Raw genomic sequence first — 17,706 nt, forward strand, 5'->3', positions numbered from 1 at the left:
GTAACCTTTGCCTCTCTCCAGAACACGAGGCTAGAGACTGCCCCGCCTGCAAGTCTTTTCGATCAAAAAAGACCATCCGGGATCGAAGAGCTCGACGCACCATGGCGCACTCATCGACCGCAGCTCCACCGGACATCTTCGGAGACGACGCCGGAGCTTCGGGGCAACTACACACCGACCAGGAGGACGACGTCGTCAGCGCTTCCGAAGCCGACGACTCCGACGTGGAGGACATCACACCGGCGCAGCGGGTCGTGAGTACTGTACCCCCTCCCACCCCCGTGCCCAAAACCAAAGAGACTCAGGTTACACCCTCGCCTGCAGGCCTGGGTAAAACCAAGCACACAGCTTCTATCACCCCACCTTCGGGCCCGGTGTCGAAGCCTCAGAAGTCTCACGGCAGCTCGAGCCAGCCGACGCCTGGTGCCGATAAACCCCATCCGGCACCGAAGAAAGTGATACCCAGCTCGACTCCGTAGCCACCGGTGCCGAAGCCTGGACTCTCGGTGCCGATAAAACACAAACACTAATCTCCTTCGACGCCGAAAAAACCGGAGGTACCAAAAAAGCATGGCGCACAGAAACCATCGAAACCCTCGGCTCCGAAAACATCGGCGCCAGCGGACGATTCGGTGCCACCGGACCTCTTTACACCAGACCCTTTGCAAAAGACTCTATTTAAAGATCCAAAGACTGGGCTATTGACTTTAGTTGTCAAGAAAAGGCGTCTTGACACACCGGCTCCTCCTCCACCGCCCAAGCGGAAGGACTCTGCTACTTCTCCTCTCAGAGTGCCCTCCCCACTACCTCCTCCTCTGCCTCCTCCACCCCCTCCCCCTCCCAGGTCTCCGCCACCCTTACCTCATCGCTCCCCGTCCCCAGATCCGGATTACGGGGATCCAGATTATGAACCGGCGGACGCCCCCATGGACCCCACTCCACCGGGGACCCCTGACCCATGGGAAGACTACCAAAACCCTGACATACCAGATATACCTCAGGACGACCTATACCCATCCAGGCCGTCTCCCCCTGAGGACTCCTTAGGGTTTCATCACTTAGTGCAGAGAGCAGCACACTACCATGGGGTGGAAATGCATAGTGAACGAGTGGAAGACGACTTCCTACTGGACACATTTGACATTCAGGACAAGTCCACGTCTATCTTGCCCATGCTTAAAGGTGTCACCAAGCATGCTGCAGAGGTGTTCAAAGACCCTGTCAGGGCCAGAGTATTGAACCCTAGAATAGAAAAGAAGTACAAGGCGGCACCCACGGACCCTGCATACATTAAGGGCCCTGCTCCCTTAGATTCCCTAGTTGTGTCCACAACTAGAAATCGGGCTAACTCCCAGTCCTCAGGAGAAGCCCCACCGCCAGATTAGGAATCCAAACTTCTAGACGCGTCTGGCAAACGCACCGCCTCCCAAGCTGCAAACATGTGGCGCATTGCAAATACACAAGCGCTACTTGCGCGCTATGACAGAGCACACTACGACGAGCTTGAGGCTCTTATGCAGCACCTCCCCAAAAAACACAAACGCAAGGCCCATGACCTGATACAGGAGGGTAAACTAATTACAAACACCTCCATTAAGTGTGCCCTCGATGCAGCCGACACTGCTTCTAGAGCCATAAATACCAGTGTCCTGCTTCGTCGCCATGCCTGGCTCAGGATCTCAGGGTTCAAGCCTGAAGTCCAGGCGTCCATACTAAATCACCCCTTTGACCAACAAACTCTCTTTGGGCCAAAGGTGGACGAAGCATTAGAAAAGATGAAAAAGGACACAGACACAGTAAAGTCTATGGGGCACTCTAATCACAGGCCCCTAAACGCTCCTTTCGACGCTCATCCTTTCGTAGCACAGGCAGAGGCTACTCCACCGATAGCGCCTCTACCTCCTACAAGTCCCCTCCTCAAAATACCTTTTCAAAGGGCTACCAAAGGGGTGGTTACAGAGGCAACAACAATAAGGGCAGGGGCAAAACTAACACCACCCGTTCTGCCACCCCGCCCGCACAATGACTTCCCTTCACTCCCCCCAGACCATTCCACTCCGGTCGGGGGCAGACTACAAAACTTTATCCACGCATGGGAATCCATAACATCGGACAAATGGGTGAACCAAATTATTCGGTCAGGGTACTGTCTCGAGCTAACATCTACCCCACCCAATATCCCACCAAGGCACCGTCCAATGTCTCAAGAACATTCCACACTGCTCTCCCTCCTCCAAAAGCACGCTATAGAGCAGGTCCCCGTCAATCAGCAAAATCTAGGGGTCTACTCCCTGTATTTCCTTATACCAAAGAAAGACGGGACCCTGAGGCCCATTCTGGACCTCCGGCCTCTAAATGCGTACATACATTCAGACCATTTCCACATGGTCACCCTACAACAAGTCCTCCCACTCCTCTGTCAGGGAGACTTTCTCACTACCTTGGATCTAAAGGACGCTTACTTTCATATTCCAATACACCCTTCTCACAGGAAGTACCTCAGGTTCGTGGTGGACGGTCAGCATTACCAATTCACGGTTCTCCCCTTCGGGGTCACCACCGCACCACGGGTGTTTACCAAATGCCTAGCAGTTGTAGCAGCACACCTCAGGCGTCAACATATTCACGTCTTCCCTTACCTAGACGACTGGCTCATAAAAGCCACGTCCTACAACCAATGTGTGCCACACACCAACAGCACCATTCAACTACTCCACCGGCTAGGCTTCACGGTGAACTACCAAAAGTCCCACCTCCTACCATCCCACACAAAGCAATATCTCGGGGCAACTATAGACACCTCCAAAGGTATTGCCTATCCAAACTCAGCCAGGATCGCAAGCATACAAGCCTTGCGCAAAACATTCCTCCCTCAACACTCTCTTCCAGCAAGAGTGTTTATGAAGCTCATAGGAATGATGGCGTCTTGCATTTTCATAGTGCCCCATGCAAGACTCCACATGCGTCCACTTCAAGAGTGCCTAGCACGACAGTGGAACCAGGCCCAGGGTCAGCTGACGGATCTGGTGTTGGTGGACGGCCGCACCCATCACTCTCTGCAGTGGTGGAACACCACAAACCTTTCCAAAGGGCGGCCGTTCCTGGACCCGGTTCCTCAGGTGATTCTAACAGCGGACGCATCGCTCTCCGGCTGGGGAGTGCACCTCTTACACCTCACAATGCAAGGTCTATGGACGCCACAGCAAAAATCGCTCCACATCAACCATCTGGAGCTCTTGGCGATCTTTCTAGCCCTAAAATCTTTTCAAAAACAGATTTCGGGCAAAGCAGTCCTCATTCGCACAGACAACATGACTGCAATGTATTATATCCAAAAACAGGGGGGGGGACACTCTCCCCAGCTCTCCCGCTTAGCCCAGAGCATATGGAGATGGGCAATTCCCAAAAACATCTTTCTCCTGGCACAGCACGTTCCAGGCGTACAAAACACCATGGCAGATCTGCTCAGCAGACAAACGCAACAACTACACGAATGGGAACTGCATCCACAAGTTCTTCACCCATTCTTCCAACAGGGGGGGCATCCTCAGATAGACCTCTTCGCCACCCACGAAAACAAAAAATGCCCAAGCTTCGCCGCCAGATACCCACACCCATTGTTCAAGGGCAATGCGATATGGATGAACTGGTAAGGCAGATTTGCATACGCCTTTCCACCTCTCCCACTAATTCCGTTAGTGGTAAGAAAGCTACAGCAGCACTCCCTCACACTCATTCTAGTAGCTCCAACATGGGCCAGGCAGCCGTGGTACACCACACTACTACAACTATCAGTGGTACCACATCAAAAACTGCACCTGTCCCCATGCCTCCTAACCCAGAACCATGGAGAAATCAGGCACCCGGACCCAGCTCAGCTCAACCTTGCGATCTGGCTCCTGAAATCTTAGAATTTGGATACCTTAACCTTCCCCTTGATTGCATGAACATCATCATGGAAGCCAGACGTCCTACCACTAGAGCATGCTATGCCGCAAAGTGGAAAAGATTTGTAATTTACTGCCGTAACAATACAATCAACCCTTTAGATGCATCCATACAGCACATCATATGCTATCTGCCCCATCTTCACAGGTGTAACCTGGCATATTCATCCATACGCCTACACCTAGCAGCGATCGCTGCTTATCTACAAAACAGACAGCATTTATCACTGTTCAGAGTGCCCGCTATTAAAGCCTTTATGGAAGGCCTTAAACGAGTAATTCCTCCCAGGGCACCACCTTCCCCTGTATGGAATCTAAATGTAGTTCTTACACGGCTAATGGGTCCACCCTTCGAACCAATGCATAAATGTGAGCTACAGTTCCTCACCTGGAAAACAGCTTTCCTCGTAGCTATCACTTCCCTTAGAAGGGTTGGGGAAATACAAGCGTTCACTATACAGGAACCCTTCCTACAAATACATCACAGCAAGGTCATACTTCGTACAAATCCAAAGTTTCTGCCCAAAGTCATTTCCCCCTTGCAACAGAGCACCTAGAACATGAAGTAACATCACATTCAAACAGCAGTTATGCAAACAAATTCCTCAAAGAGGCCTGCCCCACCTGGGCATCAGCCTGTGCATCTGAATCTAGGCAGTAATGGCGTGTAAAGGTATGTATCGAGCGCCATGTAGCCGCCTTGCAAATCTCAGATATAGGAATGTTGCAAAGGAGAGCTGTAGTAGAAGCTTTCCCTCTGGTAGAGTGTGCTCGTTGTCTGCCCTGCAGAACCTTGTTGGCTAGTTGGTATGACAAGGCTATATAGGAGACGATCCATCTAGAAATAGATCTTTTGGAAGCAGCCAGCCCGGTATTGTTGAACCATCATTGATAAAGAGCCGGTCAGACTTCCTAAGTGGAAGGGTCTTATTAAGGTAAAACTTCAATACCCTCCGAGGTCTAGAGAATGTAAAGCTCTCTCCGGGGGAGTGGTTGGCTGAGGGAAAAAAAGTGGGCAACGTGATCTGATTGATGTTAGAGTCCGAGACCACCTTGGGCAAGAAACTCGGATGAGTCCGCAGTACCACTCTATTGGCGTGGAAAACCGTGTAAGGGACCTTGCAGCACAGGGCCTGAATCTCACTCACCCTGCGGGCTGAAGTGATGGCTACTAGGAAAGCAGCCTTCCAGGTCAAATGCTGCAAAGATGCCTTATGAATAGGCTCGAAAGGAGCACCCATCAATTTGGTGAGGACAATGTTAAGCTCCCAGGGAGGCGAAGGGGACCTCACTGGTGGAAACACTTTCTAAAGCCCCTCTAGGAAATCTTTGACCTCAGGCAGTTGAAAGAATGAGGTCTGGGTAGGAGACTTTCTATAAGCTGTGATAGCAGCTAAGTGGACCCTGATGGAGGGGTACTTCAGGCCTGACCTTGCCAAGTGCAGTAAGTATGGAAGAATCACTTGCTCTTGACCTTGAGTCGGATCAAGAGCGTTGTCCCTACACCAAAGGTAAAATCTCTTCCACTTGAAAGCATAAGACTTTCTGGTGGAGGGCCTCTTTGCGTCTCTAAGAATGCCCATACAGTCAGCCGAAAGGTCTAGATGTCAGTACTGGATGACTTCAGGAGCCATGCAGTGAACCTGAGGGAGGGAAGGCTGGGATGAAACACTCTCCCCTCGTTCTTGGTCAGTAAGTCCGGGCGGCAGGGCAGCCTCCGGTGTGGAACCTCTGACAGTTGGAGGAGATCCGGGTACCACCAATAGCGCTATCAGGATCATTCTGGTGTTGGTCCTTTAGATCTTCTGTATGACCGCCGGGATTAAAGGGAGCGCAGGAAAAGCGTACAGCAATGTCTGCGACCAGCTGATCAAAAGTGCATTCCCCCGTGATCCCTGCTGGGGGAATCTGGACGCGAAAACTGGACATTTCGTGTCTGGCACTCCCCATTGCCAGAAGACCTCTTGAGCAACGTCTTCGTTGAGCACCCAGTCGTGCACTTCTACGAAGTCTCTCCTGCACGTTCAGGGTTCCTGGAAGGTGGATTGCGGCGATTGAGAGACCTCGCGCCAGCAGCCACTGCCAAATGGATTGGGCTTCCAGAGACAGGACTCGTGACCTGGTGCCTCCTTGCTTGTTCAGATAGCACATAGTTGTTGTCTGTCTGAATCTGAATGTGGCTGGATTGAAGAGACGTATACAGGGATTTGAGCGCCAGATGGACCGCCCGTAGCTCCAAGAAGTTGATGTGATGACTTCTTTCTGTCTTGGACCAGAGACCTTGTACCTGAAGCTGGCCCATACGAGATCCCCAGCCTCGCATTGAGGCATCTGTGACCACTGACTGTGTTGGAGGCGTCTGATGAAAAAGGACTCCTTGCAGCAGGTGAGAACGATTCATCCACCATCTAATGGAGTCCGTGGCAGATTGGTGGAGAAAGGTACAATCTTCCCAGCGACCTGACCTATGAGATCATTGATCTTCGAATGCCTGTTGTAGAGGCTGCATGTGAAGGCATGCATTGGGCACAATGTAGATGCACGAGGCCATCGATCCCAGTAGTGAAGACACTTGCCTGGCTGTGGGAAGTGCAGTGTCGAGAAGAGTTTGGCACTTGTGAAGCATTGATGACAACCTCTCCTCCGAAGGACACACGCTTGCCGCTGCGGAGTCCAGGGAGGCACCCATATAGTGTATCCGTTGAGTGGGGTTGAGGACCGACTTCTTGTAGTTGACTTGCAACCCCAAGGAATGCAGCAGGTTGAGGCAGTATGAGAGATGGCTCTGGAGTAGCACAGGTGTGAAGCTTTTCAGGAGCCAGTCATCTTGGTATGGATAGACGAGATCTTCCGCCTGCGGAGGAAGGCCTCCACCACCGCCATGCACTTGGAGAATGTCCGCTGGGCGGATTTGAGGCCGAAAGGAAGCACTCGATACCGGTAGTGGTGACGAGAGACCTGAAACCTGAGAAATTTGCGATGTTTCACTGAGACAGGAATGTGGAAGTAGGCGTCCTGCAGCTTGATGGCAAGCATCCAGTCTCCCTGGTGAAGGTGCTGAAAGATTTGATGCAGGGCTAGCATTCGGAATTTTTCCTTTCTGATAAAACTGTTCAGCAGGCGCAGGTCGAAGATAGGCCTGTACTCTTTGGCTACCCCTCGCTTTTGGACTAGGAAGTAGCGGGAGTATACCCGCTGGTTTCTTTGGAGAGGTGGGACCTCCTCTATGGCCCTCTTGGAGAGGAGGATAGATACTTCGTCCTGTAAAAGCCGATTTTGAAGTTGAGGAAGGTGCTTCAATTGCGGGGGCACTTGCGGAGTGGGAGACTTGAACCTTAGCAAGTAACCATGCTGCACAATATTCAGCACCCATTTGGCTCTTGTTATGGTTTCCCACTCTTCCAGGTGAAAAACGATACTCCATCCTACCGGAGTGGCGAACGGGTGCGGAGGAAGCAATGCCTCACTGTTTGGAAGGCTGCTTAGTGGTGGACTGTTGCTGCTTGGTGTTCCCTCTTCCTCTGCCACGACCCCTCTGCTGGAATTGGGGCCTCTGCTGGTTCTGGGAGGACCATTGAGGGGTTTGAACCCTCTGCTGGAAGGAACGTTTGTCGCCCTGATGAAAGCGCTTCCGGTATTCTTTGCGCTTCTCCAGACCTACAGCCTTGACAGTATCCAGTTCTGTCTTCATTTTATTCATTTCCTCAGCGGCGTGAGCCCTGAACAAGGAGGGGCCGTTAAATGGAAGATTTAGAATCTTCTTCTGTGCATCAGGCTTGAGACCTGTGAGGCGCAGCCAGGCTGAGCGTCGTGAACAGATGCCATGGTAGTAACCATGAGTGGCGAGATCTGAAGCGTCCGCTGCCGCACTTATGAGTTGATTGGCTACTAGCCCACCTTCTAGTAGAAATTCGCTGAAGTCCTGCTGGTATTCTTTGGGGAGCTTTTCGGAGAACCTTGAGAGGGAGTCCCAAAGAGACCTGTCATATCGCCCGAGAAGGGCTGAGGCACTTGCAAGCTTCATGGAAGAAGCCGACGTATTGCACATTTTCCTGCCATAGGAGTCCATCTGCTTACTGTCCTTCTCTGGGGGGGACAGAAGATGACACAGACGCTGAGTGAGACCTCATGGCTGCCGCCACAATGACGAAGTCCGCTGGTGGATCAGCTCTGAGAAATAAGGGATCCTCGGCTGGGGCCTTATACTTTATGGCGTTCCTGGATGGTACGGAGCCCACCGTAGCAGGGATGAGGAATGTGGCCATAGTTGGTTCCAAGAGTCCTGGCACCAAAGGAAGCCGCGGTCTAGGAGCTGTGCGATGGTGTAAGGTGTCGAAGATTATAGATGTGGGACCACAGGGGTATGCAAAGTGATGTTCAGTTTCTGCGCACCCCTACCCGGGACATCTGAGAAGGTTGCGATGTCATCGATGGGAGATGCCCATGATGGAGGAGTCGAGGAGAAGGTCGGAGAATAGTCCTGGACCGAGGACCTCGTGGAAGAAGACCATGTGGGCAATCTCGTGCATCTTCTCTTATGGGGACGGTCGTGATTAGAGCTGCGACGACCCCTGGACCTTGATCGGTCCCTAGAAGGTGATCTTGGTCTTCTGGGGGGAGACTGACGACCCCTGGACCGTGATCGGTGTGTGGAAGGCGATCTTGGTCTTCTGAGGGGAGACTTGCTTCTCTGAGGAGAGATCCTAGAAGGCGAGTAAGTGCGAGAGTAGTCTGAGCCCGGACTTCTGCAGTCACCTGTCCCAACACCTTCCAACCAGCGAGGCGACAGACCGTACTTCTCTCCAGCTTTAGGAGATTTCTCAGGAGAAATTTGCACAATATTCAGTCCTGGGGATGAGGACTGGTCCCCCAGATGACGATCTGGACATCGCCTTACGCTGGGTCTCCTCTGTGGCCGCTGCACTTTTTTCCCTCGACGTCGATGAAGTCTGCGTCACCATCGGCGTCGATCGAGGGGATCTGCTATGGGAACGCCGTCCCGCTCTCGACGGTGATCTGGTGATCTCAACGTCGACCTTTGCCGTCGGCCTGGTGATCTCGACGTCGAGTCGGCGTCTATCTTCTTGACGCCGAGTGATGGGACTTCGACGAAGCTCTGGACGTCGACCAGACCACTTGCGGCGAAATGTTCGCCGTTGTAACTCTCGACGCCGACCCCCTCGAGGGTGGCGGAGAGTGTCTCGACGTCGACGGAAGCCTCGACGGAGTCTTTTCAGGTCTCGCAGGACCAACAGCCTTCGAGCCCGAAGTGCTGTGCCTTGACGCCGACTTACTTGCATGCGGCGGAGAATCTCGGCGTCGAGATGGTGATTTGTCCCTCGACGCTGAAAAATGTCTGGGTCTTTTCAACGGCGACTTCGACGTCAACGACGAATCTTCTGTTACCACCTCTCCTGAGTCCAGAAAGAAGAAGGTATGTCGCCGTTTTCGGTGTTTGGGTGAAGCAGGTGGTTTGAAGACTCCATGGTCACCTCCATGACGGCTTCTTTCCTTCTCCAGCTGGGCATGAAGTTTTATGCGCTCTGTCACGCAGAGTCCGCCTGGAAAATTTCTGGCAGTGGGGACACTGGTCAGGATTGTGTGAGGATGGAAGACACCCAATACACTTAGAGTGTGGATCTGCCAGTGCCATCTTATTGCCACAGGAAGGGCATTTCCTGAATAAGGCAGGCATTCTGACTGGAAAATATTTGTGGTAACCAAAAAACCAGTAGAATAAGCCTTAAGGAGTCAGAAAATTTCGAGTTTTCTGAGAAAATATCAAATAAATCACTTTGTCAAAAAACTGAAGAGCTCAGGCTCCAGGATCATCATAGAAGGAGCCGGAAAAAAGAACTGACCAAACTGTCACCTGTGGTGCATCATGGAAGCAAGGGGTCTCACGGGTGAGTAGCGCGCTTTATAAACCACTGATTGATTGAATGAGAAAGTCAAAACACAACACAATAAAAATCCCACAACCCTTTTCTAAAAATGGAGAAAACTTCAATAAGAAATAGGACACCAAAATAACTAAAATGCAATGAAAGGAACTGGAGACACTATGTTTTAAAGTTTAAGGGTAAAATGGGCCATGAAGAAGTAGAGCACCAATTAGAATTCACTATTTGTGGTTGACCAGGTTCTATGCACGATTTCAGGCTGACCGCGATGGAGTAGAAATCAGATACTCCATGCGGGTCGTCTCAGTCAAAGATTTTACCTTCTGACTTAGTCTCTGAAATGGAAATCAAAATCCTCCAGTGAGGCAAGCCTAGAAGCTGTATCTAAGTCCTCTTGAAGTCCAATACTTTTACTGCGAGGTCCTGCTGATGCTCTGGAGGTCTTGGAAATCCAAAAAGTATTTAAGTACCAACTTTTCAGACTTTCTGAAGTAGTTCCTCCTGTTGTCTTCTAAGGCTCCCAGGACTTTAGGGGCAGCAGTAGAGTCCAGGATTCACTCCAGCAGGGCCCAGTCAGGTATAGTTGCTACGGTGAGCTGGACACTTCATGAAACAGGCCTCTTGTGTCCATGTAGCCACACATGATGTCAGCCAAACAATCCTTGGAGTCCCCTTCCCAGTCCGAGCACTCCGGTCCAGTTCCTCAGGTCACCACACATCAGACTGCAACAGTTGCATTGGCTCCCGGTTAGGCAAAGAACCATGAAGCTATCCACGGCCAGGCTCCAGCCTACATCAGGGACCGACTGGTAAGTTATGTGCCAGGACGGTCCCTCTGCTCCTCGGATGCTGGCCTGCCCCTGTTTCAAAATTTCGTCTAAAGGCGGCAGAGCTTGCTCCACAATGATCCCCCAACTCTGGAACAAGCTACCCGCTGGTCTCCGTAAAGAACCTGTCGTCCTACCATTCAGGAGGAAACTAAAAACACTTCTCTTTGTTGAAGCCTGGGCGACCACCTAAGCCAAATCTTCATGGCATACCCCTATAGATGTGCCCAGGTTGGGCTTTTTCACAGCGCTTAGAGACCTGTCGGTAATAATGCACTCTAGAAATACCAAATAACGATAACAATCAGGGAGTGCAGCCCCAACCGAACAGAACATACAAGAAATGTTCAAGGATTTGAAACTGTCCCTCACGGCCATCAACAACAAAATTGACCCCTTTGCAGAAAGATTTGTTCGCCTAAAAGAGAAGGTCACTAATCACCAGAAACACATTGGGCAAGTCGAACAACGCACGTCCACGTTGGAAGACAAGAGCAAAGCAACCTGGGAAAAACTCCTCAGTATGGAGAAGGTCCTAGAGGTGATCAGAAACCAGCACGAAGACCTGGAAGCGCGTTTGCTGCGCTACAGCAACCTGCGCATCGTGGGAATACGGAAGTCCACTGCAATGGCTCGAGTGGAAGAAATGTAGAACAAATGCGTTGGGCTCTCTTTGGAGACTCACCATCACCTGTGTGCATCGTAGAAAGAGCGCACAGATCGCTGGGCCCCGGACTGCAGCCCGGGGCACCTGCCAGAACGATTGTCACACGTCTTTTAAACTATAGAAACAGAGATACAGTGCTAAGGCTGGCAAGAGACCAGCAGAATGTCGTCTACCAAGGGAACTCTGTATCCTTGTATCCTGATTCCACCCTCCCAGTGCAGGCAGCCAGAAGAGAATTCTTGCCAGTCAGACAATCTTTACAGAAACTGGACTTCAAATATTCCCTACTATACCCATGGAAATTGCAAATATTTCAAACTTGGAAAACCTCATACTTCACGGACCCGAAGAGTGCAGCCAAGTACGTAAGAGACCTTAGTCTGTCGAAGCAGACACCAAGGTTTGACAGAAAGGGGCTGCGCCAGGGACAATGATTGACTAATAATGGTATCACTGGCCCTGGGACGCTGTCTCTACCTGCCTCTCTACGATAACAGGAGGATACCTGCAGAACAGAGGCTTCGCCCTCACTTTCTTTACTTTTCTTTACACTTTAACCTTTACTATTAGGTAAACATGTCCATGTCGCTGTATCGGCAAAGAGGCGCTCCCGCTTCCAGCTACCACCGCTGAGCACCCTGGATTGATTACTGGTTGGCCTTCGGAGATGCTACAGCTTTGGTTGTTGAGGTGTCTCATCTGCCCCGGACTCTGTGCGATTACTCTCCGGTGCTGATCAAAATGGTCTTCCTGAGTACGCGACAAGGGCATTCAGCTGCTGGCTCCCGCCCGATACCCTGCGCAACCAGGTATTTAGGGAAACCATCAGACAGGCAATAACAGAGTACTTTGCACTTAACAAGGGCACAGTCGACTCCCCCCTCAACTCTATGGGAAACGTTTCAAAACGTTATAAGGGGAGAATGCATTGTCAGGCAGGCTGGCATACTGCGCTCGATCCGGGGGACCTCAAGTGACTAGAAAGTGAAATACAAGCATTGGACCTCAACTTTAACACTAAAAGCGAGGTCTCACTGAGTCAAATGAGGGTGAAAATAAGCGAATTGAAGGAGGCAGCCACCAGTGAACCTCACTTCTTCAGCAGGGAGACTAGAGCTCAGAAGTATGGTTAGGGAGACTGTGCGGGTAGGATGCCGGCGGGATTCCTCAGGAATCCCTGGTCTAGCGACTACATTGTAGAGCAACGTACCTCCGAAGAAGCGCTGGTGGTAGGGCAGGTGGCTGTCCAGGCCACAATTGTCTTTTTACTGATCCCTATACAGCACTCAACAAAGAATGTTTCCCCTGAACTCGGGCCATTTTTTGATTCTATACAATTGCTATGGCTGGATGGTGGGCATTGAGCCTTCCTGGACGAGCCCTCCATGGAGGAGGAGGTGGTCAAAATCATTCAGGCTCTGCCAGGCAACAAGACTCTGGGCCTCGACGGTCTATCGGCCACCTTCTACAAGGAATATGCAATGCTATTAGCCCCACGCTTCATAAATATGTATGAGGAATGTCTGGAACGCAGGTCGCTCGCCCAGTCACTGCGGGAGGACCTCATAATCAAAATCCTGAAACCAGATAAAGACCCTCAGAGATGTGACTCATACAGGCCACTATCCATGATCAACCTTGACAATAAGATATTTGCCAAGCTCCTAGCTGCTTTGCTTCTTCGACTGCTGCCTCATGTGCTGCAGCCAGATCAATGTGGCTTTGATTCCGGGCAGTGCCACCGCGCACAATCTGCGCACGCTCTCCACCACATTTCAGGAGGTAGACCCAACGTTGCAAACTGCTGCGATTTTCCTAGATGCTACCAAAGCATTCGATTTGCTTCAATGGCCAGAGTTGTTTGTGGTCCTCGCTCACATAGGACTAAGTGCCAAATTGATCAAACTTATAGCTTTGCTATACTACCACTCACATGAGCGTGAATGGCATGATATCCTCCTCTTTCTCAGTCTCTCGGGCACCCATTTGGGGTGCCCTCTGTCGTCCCCTACTCTTTGCCTTAGCCATGGAGCCTTTGGCTTCCCACCTGCGACAGCACCAAGCACATCGCTGACTGGCGTTCACTCCGCAGAGCTGCGCCGTAAAGGGTGGCTGGAGGGACTGTATGCCCCCTCTGCCCAGACATCCCACGCTGTCCTTCCTATAGGAGGCGAACCCCTGTGCACGGTTACAGAAGCTCTGTCTTAATACAATGGGTGACGCGTTCCCGGGAGGGACCTTTATAGAGCTTCCTCAGTTGTGGGAGGGTGAAGAGTGACAGTCCTAGAAAAAATGACCTACTGCCAACTACGAGTGGCACTGTGTGCGTACTTAGATCCCTTCCTAACTGCTCCACCCACGTTCTATGCGCTTGAGTGATTTTTACTCAGATACGTGCAACCGCTTCCGACGGGCTGCAGAAAATTGGCGGCCATGCTCCTGTTGCTTGCTAAGACACATCACAATGTATTGGGGCAGAGGCCGGGTCCTGCATTGGGCGGAATGGCTCAAAGATGCAGCGTTCTGCCAGGAACAGCTGTCGGCTTAAAGGTGCGATAAATATGGGAGACACCACCCTTACTCAGGGCTCCCATCATCAACTTGGCCTCGATGGGGTTAAACGCAGGCGCATTTATGCCATGGGGGACATGGACCTCTAAAGCATAATGCAGCTGTTAAAATTAAATAATTGTGACTTTGCTAATGCATAGGTCTGCTGCAACTCCTGAAAGTAGATGATGTACGATCCTGTTCAAATGTCATATAGTATAGTATATAGTAATACCAAAGGTGTCCCAGCACAAAAGCCCTTCCTTGGCCGCCACATCTCCCAACCACTTGCCATGCCATAAGTGGGAGGGGGCTGTTGAGTAATTGTTTATCACCTCCCTTTATGCTGCAGAGATCCCTCCACCCAGTGAAGACCAACCGAGTCACCTCAGGGAGAGTCTGGGTGACAGCGCAAAGGTGAAGCCAGTCGAGAATTTGTGAAAAGCCCAATGTAGCGAGCTCACATATAGAGGCAGGATCTGACCATCCTCCATTAAACCAATCCTTGACAATCAAGGTGAGACGCCAGATAGTAGAAGTATAGGCTGGCCATACCCAGCCCTCCATCATAAGCAGCACATTGACATTTCGGGAAGGCAAGAGGATGTCTACAATTATGCCATAAAAATGAAATTGCCAGTATCCATTTCTCTAAACCAATGCCGAAATATAGTGAGGCGGACGTTTTGAAAAAATATAAAATCTGAGAAGTGCCATTATCTTGTAAAGTGCTATCCTCCCATAACATTCAAAGGTAAGGTTTGCAATTTCTTGAGATCCGCTTTGTTCGTGCGTGTAATGGGGGTGATGTTGAGGGACCATGTCATAGCTGGTTCAAGTGCCACATGTATACCCAAATAAAGAAAGCTTAGCCTACATATTGGAATGTCCGTCTGCCAGGCTATACAATCCCTAGAAGCGTGTAAGTGGGACAAGAACAATTTACCTAGGTTCAAATCCCATGCCACTGAGAATCTTTAGAATGCGGAGGCCGCAGGGACCGCTATTTATTAGGTTTGAAAGGTATAACAGCACATGGCCTGCATAAAGTGTGATTCAATTTTCGTGTCCTGTATTGTATCCCACTCCCAACCAGTAATCTGCGCGTTGCATCATATAAGGCGGGCAAGGGTTCAATGGCCAATGCGAAAAGGAGAGGAGACATCCCTGCCTAGTTCCCCGACCAATTGGAAACACATCTGACACCACTCCATTTATCTGTACTCGGGCTGTTGGATTGGACTAGAGGATTTGCACCAACCACAAAAACGGTGCCCAAATCCCGCTCAGTCCAGCACTTTAGCCAAATAGGTCTGGTCTCCCGTATCAAAGTCTTTTTCACAGTCATTTAACAGTATAGCTAATGGAGCTGGTAATTTATGCCGATGGGCCAGTGCAACATGCAAACGTCTGACTGTGTCTCACACTTCTAGTGGGCATGAAGCCAAATTGGTCAGGGTTGTTTAATGAATGAATGGCGGGCCAAAGGCGAATGGGCAATCGCCAGTATCTTCACCTCTCCATTAATAAGAGAGAGAGACCAATATTCTGAGCAGGAGAGAGATGGGAGGGGGTGTCTTTGGTAGGACTACTATTGTGGCCTGATCTAGCTCTCAGGGAAGGGAGCCCCTTTGTCTTGCCTCCTGATAAAGCACCAAGAGATGAGGTGGCAGGATATCTTTGTATTTAGAGTAAAACTCCATTGGGTAAGGTGTTTTCCCAGAGGCCATCTCGAAGATTGCATCTCCAATCTACTTAAGAGAGTGGATCATCTATTTCACGTTGATCAGTGATAGAGAGAATGGGTAACAATGTTTCATCGAAGAGGGTTTAGATTTGTTCAGCTTGGGGACGGGGGACAGCCCTGTACAGAATTTAGTTGTAGTCTGCAAATACATGGGCAATAGCCAAAGTAGAATTATGTGTACTACTCTGGGCGTCCACTAAATTGAGTGTAATCCAGCCTGCCAAGGGTCTGGAGGCTAGCCAGTACAACAGTTTATGGTTTTTTTGTCTCCCCATCCGTATATTCTAGCTGTTAACGCCTGCCAGAGTTGCTTCGCCTTTTCAAGGGAGCAGGCTCTGATCTCATCTTCAAGGATACTCAGTTCTCTGGTGATGGCTCCGCATCTGAACCTGGAGAGTTGCTGCTCTAGATTGTATTGTATTGTATTTTATTCTTGTAGAGCGCTACTGTCACCCAACGGGTATCCTGGCGCTAGACTGAGATGGTAAGAGAAACTTTAAACCGGTCAGGTAGCCGCATGCAGCCTACAAGAGAGGCCGAGGTCGGCCAAAAGACGCAGGATTAGAAGATCAGGAGATCAGGGGCTTCTCCCTAGGGAATAGCCAGGTTTTCAAGCGGTGCCTAAAGTTCATCAAAGAGTTGGCCTGTCTAATAATCAGCGGAAGATCATTCCAGTACCGTGCTGCCACTGTACTAAAGGCCCTGCCCCCCATCCTAGCTTTCTTGACCTTACCAGAGGTTAGCAGAAAAGCATTTGAAGAGCGCAGCATCCTTTCAGGCTTATACCAGGACACTTTCTCTTGCAGGGAGATCGGGCCGAGGCCGTGTGCCGCTTTATAGGCAATGCATAAGGCTTTGAAGCTAACCCTTTCCTTTATAGGAAGCCAGTGGAGCTCTTGTAGCGCCATTGTGGTTGAAGATCCGCGTTTCTTATTCAGCGCTAGTTTGGCTGCCAGAGACTGGACCCTCTGCAAGCTCTGAAAGATGTAAAGAGGAGCTCCTAGGTACAGAGAGTTGCAGTAGTCCAGCCTGCTCAAGATGATGCTACGTACCACCAAAGGTCTTTTCTCTGCTGGCAAAAGCGGTAGAATCTTTCGTAGGGCTTTCAAGAGCGCAAAGCAGACCCCCACAGTTTTCTTAGCTTGAGAGGCCATTTGAAGATTGTTGTCAAACATAACCCCCAAATTCCGCACCGTAGCCACAGGGAGAATGGGTTCCGCCTCTGTAGATGTAAGGCCCGAGTATCTAGTTGGGTGACTCGTTGAGCTGTGCTTTTTCCTTTTGTCAGATGAGAACCCTAGCATGTCCCCACATGGTGGTCTTGCATACAGTCCAAAGAACACCCATGGAATAGACAGACCCTGTGTTTGTGTGGAAATAGGCCACGATCTCCTATTTGATAGCTTGAGTGTATGTTGCATCCTGTAGATACCAGGCATTGAGCCTCCATATAGGGCACCTAGTGGCATCCGGCACACCAATGCAAAGGAGTAGAGGGACGTGATCAGATATGCCTCGCGAGAGTATCTACACCAAGGGGACGTCCGTGGTATATTGTTTCATTCTAGGATTCTCCACACTTGTACACCTAAAGTGGACACTCGTTTTGTAAAGCGGTAGCCACCAGTTGCCTAGCTTCCGAGGGGGGACCTGTAGAGTCCCACACCAGTTCCAGAGCGGAATTGAAATCGCCTCCTATAATGGTGTGACCTTGAGGTATTTGAGTTATAATCTTGAGGAGCGTGATGAAGAAGGACTTGTGTGCTATAAGGGAGCATAGATACAAAGGATATTTATCAGGCTGCCCTAAAGTCGTACCTGTGAGAGCCAAATACCAACCTTGTGGATCTTCCCAAGTTTGAGCCACCATTAAGGGAAAGGTGTGTTGTAACAAAATTGACACTCCACTGGACCCTCTGGCATATCTGTCAAATCCATGTTGCGCTAGGAATGGACATTTGGTGCCCAGCAAGCGCATCTCCTGAAGCATTAAGATTGAAAAGGGAAAATGCTGGGCATAGCGCAACACTACTGCACGCTTAATCCGGTCCAAAAGACCGTTTGT

The 17,706-nt window shown here is 50.5% G+C and overlaps 1 protein-coding gene across 2 annotated transcripts in view; it reads left to right on the forward strand.

Annotated features, from left to right (window-relative positions):
• GSK3B (glycogen synthase kinase 3 beta) overlaps positions 1-17,706 on the forward strand; it is a 702,432-nt gene that overhangs the window by 567,997 nt on the left and 116,729 nt on the right. The window lies entirely within an intron of this gene.

Source organism: Triturus cristatus, chromosome 8 (assembly GCF_964204655.1).
Source record: "Triturus cristatus chromosome 8, aTriCri1.1, whole genome shotgun sequence".
NCBI lineage: Eukaryota > Metazoa > Chordata > Amphibia > Caudata > Salamandridae > Triturus > Triturus cristatus.